Source organism: Jaculus jaculus, chromosome 9, assembly GCF_020740685.1.
Source record: "Jaculus jaculus isolate mJacJac1 chromosome 9, mJacJac1.mat.Y.cur, whole genome shotgun sequence".
Taxonomy (NCBI): domain Eukaryota; kingdom Metazoa; phylum Chordata; class Mammalia; order Rodentia; family Dipodidae; genus Jaculus; species Jaculus jaculus.
The window spans coordinates 31,602,565-31,610,963 of record NC_059110.1 but is presented as its reverse complement, the minus strand read 5'-3'; positions in this window follow the sequence as shown (position 1 = coordinate 31,610,963).

The window sequence follows — 8,399 nt, the reverse complement described above, 5'->3', positions numbered from 1 at the left end:
TCTTACTTTTTACTCAATTACCATAATTTAGTAGATATTCTATTTATAATAGTTAAAGAAACAACTTTTGGTACTATTTCCTCTAAATATGATTATTTCATTTGTTCATATGTCTTCTAAGAGTTATTTTTTTTATTTATATCCTGTAACTTCACTTTTTAAATTTCTTTGTGATCCATTCAATTAAATTGAATTTTCCTTCTTTGCTGGTAAAATTTTCAGTTTACTTTTACATACTATGACTCCAGCTAGATTACAGAAATTTACTACTATTATACTTAATGGCATTCGTTTAAAAATATTTTCAAATTGCCATTGTGATTTCTCATTGGCTTATATGCTATTTCCTAGAACACTTTTGTTTTCCCCATATTGGGGACTGAACCCAGGGCCCTGAACTCTTACTACTGAGCTACACGCTAGCACTCAAAAAGAATTTCTCAGGCCGGGCATGGTGGCACACGCCTTTAATCCCAGCACTTGGGAAGCAGAGGTAAGAGAATGGCCGTGAGTTCGAGGCTGCTCTGAGAATACAAAGTGAATTCCAGGTCAACCTGGCCTAGAGTGAGACCCTACCTCGAAACCCCCCTCCCCCCAAAAAATAGCATTCCTCCATTTTTGAACGCATGAGGATTTTAATCGTACCATTTTCTAGTGTAATTGTGGTGTGCTCAGGCTACATGTTTGTCCAGCTTCAATCCATTGATACTGAGATTTGTGTTGTGGCCAGATGTTTTGTCAGTTCTTTGTGTATGTTCTAGGTGTGGGCTGGAGATATGGCTCAGCAGTTTGAGGCACTTGTTTACAAAGTCTGATGGTCTGGGTTCGATTCCCCAGTTCCTGCATAGAGCCATATAGACAAAGTGGAACAAGCATCTGGAGTTTGTAGTGGAAAGAGGTCCTGGCATGCTCATTCTCTCTCTCTCTCTCTCTCTCTCTCTCTCTCTCTCTCTCTCTCTCTCTCCCCCTCTCTCCCTCTTTCTCCTTGCAAATAAACAATTTTTTAGGTATGTTTGTTTTTCTCTCTCTGCTTAAAAAATACATAAATTTTTTTAAAAAAATTAAAATGTTTGAGTGTATTCTCAAGTGTGTGTGTTCAAATACCTGTTATGTCCATTTTTTTATGTTAAAGGAAAAAGGAGGAAAGGAGGGAAAGAGCGAGAAAGGGAGGGAAGAAGAGAGGGAGGGAGGGGGAAAAGGAAGGAAGAGAGGAAGTCTTAGGTTCCACCCCAACCAGCACTTTTAATAGCTTTCATCTGTGTGGTTAGTCAGTTACAACGCAGAGGTCCATTCCTTCCTTTCTGAGTCACCTTTGCTAAGTTATCTTTGGCTTTTCCTTTTCACCAAAATGTTTGCATTTATTGGCATGAGGGTTTTCATGGTCTTCTTTCTGTTTATTCCTTACTCTATCTGAGCTCGGGAGTACCTCCTTTTTCAGTCTTAACTGGTTTCACCTCAGCTTTCTGTCTTTTTTTTCTTGGTCAGCCTTACTTCATGTTGCTTTTATCAAAAAACTAACAACCCTCCATTGCCTGTTTTCCCTCATTTTCGTCTTTATTATGTATTTCATCCTACATTCTCTGAGCTTCTTTGCTTTTCTTTAGCCTCTTAAGATGCAGAATTAACTCATGAATTTTCAGGCTTGACGCTTTAGAATAAATTGCAAGCTTGTCATTTAAATGTTCTGTTTTTGTACTAATTTTATCTGCATTATTCAGAGAAGCTTATTAGGCTATCTGTTGCTGGCTGCCTCTGTCTGGGTGTTTCCCAGTTCTTAGCATCTTGTTCAAAGAATTAAGGGAGCACACAGAGATATCAAGGCAGCCAGAAGTTTTATTATGAACCAAGTCAAAAGAGCAAATGGTGGGGAGTGTGCTGCAAGGAGGCAGAAGAGGTATTAGGGGCTGTTGGAGACATGAGCAGCGGGTTACTGCTGGGGTTTCCTTTTATAGGGTCTGGAAGGAGCAGTCGGTTGCTAAGGGCACTGTAGGGGTGGTCCTTTTGCTTTGATTGGCAGGACTAGGATGAGGTTTTATAAACTTTTCTCTATTGTGCATGTTATTTCCCACAGTGCATCTGATTTTAATCATCTATATACCCAACCATTCACAGGCGTAAGATGGTAAACGAGGATTTTCCCTGAAGGTTCAATCGGAATACATGGTTTGCCTTACTGTGTGCATGCCCCAAAACTACATCAGGCTGGGTTGGCTGCCTGCCTTTAGGCCCTGGATACATCCCAGAAAATGTTCAAATACAAATTGATCACAAAAGGGGAATTACTAGGGCTAGAAAGATTGCTCAGTGATTAAAAGGGCTTGCTTGCAAAGCCTGACATCCTGGGTTTGATTCTCCAGTATGCATGTAAAGCCAGATGCACAAAGTGATGCATGCATCTGAAATTCATTTGCAGTGGCAGGAAACCCTGGCACACTCATTCCCTCTCTCTCTCTCCCTCATAAATTAATAAATATTTTTAAAAAGAATTACTGGGGCTGGACAGATGGCTCAGCAATTAAGGTGCTTGCCTGCAAAGACTAAGGAGCAGAGTTCGATTCCCCAGTACCCACATAATGCCAAATGTACAAGGTGGTACATGCATCTGGAGTTCTTTTGGAGTGACTAGAGATCCTGGTGTGCTCATTCTCTCTCTTCCTATCTGCCTCTTTCAATCTCAAATAAATATTTTTTTTTAAAAAGGAGAATTACTAAACTTGTTAGGGAATGAGAGACTTATTGCATTGTCTGAAGCCTGTATGTAGAGCTCAATGCAGGCAAGGGTCCTAAGTTGCTAAGTACATTGTTAGGAGAAGGGTATGTGCATAACCCAAGTCAAGTACCAAGTTGATAAGCTGTTTCCTTGCCTGCCTCATAGTAACTCTGATATAACTTTGTCAATTTCTCATTTTATGTCTATTAAAATTGGCTGTTGTTTTGTCTGATGTTATATGGCTACATGGATAATAGTTTTATGCTTAATATTTTCCTGGATATGTACATTTGAGACCAGGGTGTTCTCAAGATCATAGGCTCAGTTGTTTTTCCTATATCAACTTCCCAAGTAGTTGGAAATACAGATATGTACCATGCCTGACTCTTATTCATTTTTTAAGTATCTTTCCATTCTTAAATATAAAGACTCTTTTAAAGAAAGTAGAATTCCTTTTGTATATTTTATTTATTTATCTGCAAGGAGCGAGAGAGAGAATATGAGCATGCTGCTACAAAGGAACTCCAGATGCCTGTGCCACTTTGTAGATCTGGCAATTGAACCTTGGTAATTAGACTTTGCAGGGAAACACCATAACTGCTGAGTCATCTCTGCAGACCCTAAAATACCTTTGTCATTGTTTATTAAATCCACCAGAACAATATATTTTAACTTAAGAGTTAAGTAGAAATATACTTACATAGAGAAGATAGATGAATTATTTAAATCAGTTATTACACTTTCTGTCATTTAAAGGGTAAAGGGTCTATTTGATCCATTTACTCACATTATAATTTAGAACTTGTTTCCACTGTCCTTTTGCTATTTGTTTACATTGTGATTCTGTTTTATCCTCTTGATTTTCCACACATATGCTTATTCATTTATTTGTTTCCTTATTCCATTTCCTACCTTCTAGAAGGGGAGTATGTACTATTTTATTTTCTTTTGATAGTAATAATTTTACTTACCAAGAAGTAAAATGAGCTGGGCATGGTGGTACACACCTTTAATTCCAGCACTTGGGAGGCATAGGTGGGAGGATTGCTGTGAGTTTGAGGCCAGCCTGAGACTATATAGTGAATTCCATGTCAGTCTGGGCTACAGCAAGACACTACCTCAAAATAAATAAATAATATAAAGGAATACAAAAAAAGAAGTAAAATGAACCCTTCTTTAAACAGTACAAAATTTAAAGGCTCTTTTTGTAACAATCTTCATCCATTTTCTTCAACTTAATTGAGTTGCTAAGTATGAATGAGAGTTTCCAGTGAAGAAATGAAGTGGATAATTTTCCCACCACTACATTTTGAAACACATTTATTTTTTCAAGATAGTGTCTTGCTCTAGCCTATGCTGGCCTGGAATTCACTATGTGATCCCAGGCTGGCCTGAACTCACAGTGATCCTCCTACCTTCACCTCCCCATGCCTGCCTATGAAACACATTTTCAAAATATTCTTTTATTTCACAATAATGGTGTTCATGTTCAACATTTCAAAATATTTATCCTCAATTTATCTTGGTCATACATTGAATTTTTGAAAACACTAAATTAAATTTCTGGTCTAACAATCCATATTTATCTCTTTGCTTTTCCAAAACACAATTAAGTTAAGGTAAGAAGTGTAAACATAAATTTTACAACCAAGTGTGATGATGCCCCCTGTAACTCCAGCATTTGAAAGGTAGAGGCAGAAGGATCAGGAGTTCAAGGTCATCCTCAGCTACATAGTACATTCAAGGCCAGCCTGGGCTATATGAAAGTCTGTCTCAAAAAAAATTTAAAAAAAGAAAAGAAAAAGAAAGAAAGAAACAAAATAATTGTGGCTATGCTTGCACAACTTTGTGAACAAACTAAAACACCCAACTGCACATATTAAATGGTTGATTGAATCACATGTGAATAACATCTAATGAAATATAAGACATTAACAATATATCTAAATTCTAACCCCTGAAATACCTTCTCCTGAAGAAAGGAGAGAGGCTCTGGGGAGTCAGGACGTCAAGACTGAGAGACCTGAAAGTTAAAGGTCACACAACACTCTCAAGGTTAAGTTAATTAGATACTGAAACAGTCTTTCCTGGGAGGGGCCAGAAGGAAGTTCCAGAGACTCAGGAAAACTGGGAAAGGGTTGTGAGACCCCTCCCTCAGGCTATATAAACGGAAAACCATGGCTTGGAGAAGACACTCTCCCCTTGAGTGCCCTGCAAGCCCTGTAGCATGCTGAAGACTCTGGGACCAGATGCGGGGCTGGCAGGGTGCGCACCTCAGGGTGCGCAGAGCCCTCCAGGGACGAAGCTTCCATGAGTCATCGGGGTGCAGCTGCCCTTGAGTTGAAGCAGCTATGGGAGGTCCTCATCCAACCGACATGGGAAGGAAGGACTCCTAGTGCTGCTGTTCTTGAGCCTTGGCTCCTACAAGCAACCACTCACCTGCTCTGCAAGTAACCCCACAGACTCACTGGTTCACCAAAACTGGTTTGGGTGTAATCATTCTTTGGTCTGGGATCTGCCCAAAGATGTGTGTGTTTGTGTCACCCCAGGGGTGTTTCCTCTGACTCTCCCCCACAGCTGTGAGGAAATAACTCCGCTGACACTTTGTTCCAGATTTTGGTTTTTCCAGGACTATGAGAAAATATATTCCTAATGCTTTTTAAAAAGGATTCTTTATTTGCATGTGAATGGGGTGGCACACCAGGAACACTTACCACTGCAAACAAATGCCAAACACTTGATCTACTTTTTTTATTCAGTTTATGTGGGTGGTTTGGGAATTGCCTTCTGAGCCAGCGGGTTTTTAAAACCAAGTGCTCTAACCACTGGGCCATCTATCCAGTCCATGTAGTCTTAATATTTTAAGTCACTACCTTTGTGGTGTTTTGCTACAGAAACTCTAGGAAACTGGGCTGGAGAGACGGCTTAGCAGTTAAGGTGCTTGCCTACAAAGCCTGAGGACCCAGGTTTGATTCCCCAGGACGCACATGAGCCACATGCACAAGGTTCCACATGAGTCTGGCATTCATTTACAGTGGCTTGAGGCCCTGGTGCACCCATTTTATCTGTCTTTCTCTATTCCTCCAATAAATAAATAAAATATTTAAAAAGAAAAAGGAACTCTAGGAAACTAACACAACTCCAACAATCTGAATCTAAGACAAAACTGGAAAGGAGTAAGGAGCAGAAAATGGTCAGTAAATACAAACAGAAACCCATAACAAGCAACAGAAAGTATGCAGATACGCCCTTCCTTGTTGGTACAGTTCTTGTCTGCTGAGGCTAATGATTCACATCTATAGCTTCCATTATTCTCTACTTGTTTTGTGTTTCTCCTGTCCACAGCTAGAAACTTGGTGACTTAGGACTCTTGACCTGATGAAGGGACTATGTCCTCAATCACCTTTCTTATTTTTGGTTGCTGTTATTTCTCATACTAAGTGTATGCCCCTTGACTCAAAAATGTCCTCCTGCCTGTCACTGACTTAAAATTTTTTTTTCTTGTTTTTTAAAAATATATTTATTTATTTGAGAGAGAGAGAGGGCGGGGGGGCGGGGGAAAGGCAGATGGAGAGAGGAAATGGCTGTGCCAGGGCTTCTAGCTACTGCAAACAAACTCCAGATGCATGTACCACCTTGTGCGTATGGCTTACATGTGTCCTGGGGAATCAAACCTGGGTCTTCTTTTAATTAATTTATTTTTTATTAGCAACTTCCATGATTGTAAACAATACCCCATGGTAGTGCCCTCCCTACCCCACTTTCCCCTTTGAAACGCCACTCTCCATCATATCCCTTCCCCCTCTCAGTCAGTCTTTCTTTTATTTTGATGTCATCATCTTTTCCTCCTATTATGATGGTCTTGTGTAGGTAGTGTCAGGCACTGTGAGGTCATGGATATCCAGGCCATTTTGTGTCTGGAGGAGCACATTATGAGGTGTCCTACCCTTCCTTTGGCTCTTATATTCTTTCTACCATCTCTTCTGCAGTGAACCTGGGTCCTTTGACTTTGCTTCCATTATTCTCTACTTATTCTGTGTTTCCCCTGTCCACAGCTAGAACCTCAGTTACTTCTATCCAGTTCTGACTTACGTAAGTCCTTGGGAATTGAACCTGGGTCCTTTGACTTTTCAGGCAAGTGCCTTAACCGCTAAGCCATCTTTCCAGCCCTCACTAATTTTAATACTGGGTAGTACTAAGAGGATGACCTTGACTTTAACTGTCCTCTTGCCTCCACTGTGTTAGAATCAAGCAAACTTCCTCTTGGAAATTCAGTTCAATCATTCAGTAGATTATCTCCTGTTTTGCTTGTTGCTGTCCTTGTGAAAAGTAGCCAGGAGGCAGTCTCGCTCATTTTGTGTAACTGTTGTTGATCACCTCATGGGAGCATTTTTCCTTCCGGGATCTCAAAACCAGCCAAGTGGAGGTTCCTAGGCAAAGTGACATCTGAGCCATTCTTGCTGTCATATCCTCATTCAACTGGACCTTGCTGTGAGAGAGACAGCCCTACATGACCCAAAACATATCATGTAAAACGGAATTATATCAGTAGCAGACAGCTTCAGGTTCACTGAGATGAACTTCCAGACTAGGCACAGTTATGGAGGAAGGGATTCATTGAAGATTACAGATCCAGGGGAAGTTTCCATAGTGGCAGAAGTTGGCCTGCTCTTACAGAACCAAACACAGAGGGAAAAGCCACCAGCCAAAAGCCACACAGCACTCTTCAGAAGCTCCAGGCACTTTGCATATCTTTAGATTGGAATTTCAAATCCACTACCACACCTTAGGGCTAGATCCAGCCCAGTGACCGCCTCTTCCAGCCTGGTGGCTACAGACCTAAATTACAAACTGTAATAAAACACTGAATGTATTGGGGGCCATCTATTCAAACTACCTCATATATCTTTCCAAGATATTGTCTCCCAGCTGGGCTCACATCTACGCTTTCCCTAGCTCATCTCACCATTCATTTAAACCAGCTGCTTCCCGGTGGTGCACGTGGCCAGCCCAGTTAATTCCTTTGCTGTGAAATGAGTTCAGGGCTAATGCTGAGTAAAATATGTTGATGATAGATAAGGCATTTTTGTGAGTTCACATAGAGTAAAACTGGCAGAAACATTATAAGCAGTAAAAGCAAAACCATTTCCAGAATATATGATCATTCTAATCAGGATAAAATCTTTGTTCCTCCCATGATGGAAGAGATCCAGTGTAATCAACCTGCCACCAGATGGCTAGCTCATCACCCCTGGGAATGGTGCCATATTAGGGACTCAATGCTGTTCTCCACTCTTGACAGATTAACCACTTGGCAGTAGTGTTGCCAAGGTGAGTCCCGCTAAGGGAAAATCCAGGTTGTTGGGCACACGCACCTACTACCATGGCCGCTCTTATCCAGCAGCGGGATGATGGGGCAAAAGCACTGACATCCTCGGAGAATGTCACTTGGTCTGGCAGATTTGTAATAGTCTCCTCTGAAGTGAATTGTTTTCAGTGTGCACTCAGAGGGGAGTGTATGTCCACTCACTGAAGCCTACCCATATACCACTTTCACAGGCTTTCCAATCCCATTCTTTCTAAATCCTTGGCTTTCTAGACAAACCATTAGTAACTGGTTAGCTCATTCATGTTATCTGTCATTCTCCATATTGTTTATTTATTTATTCATCCATCCATTCATTTCTTC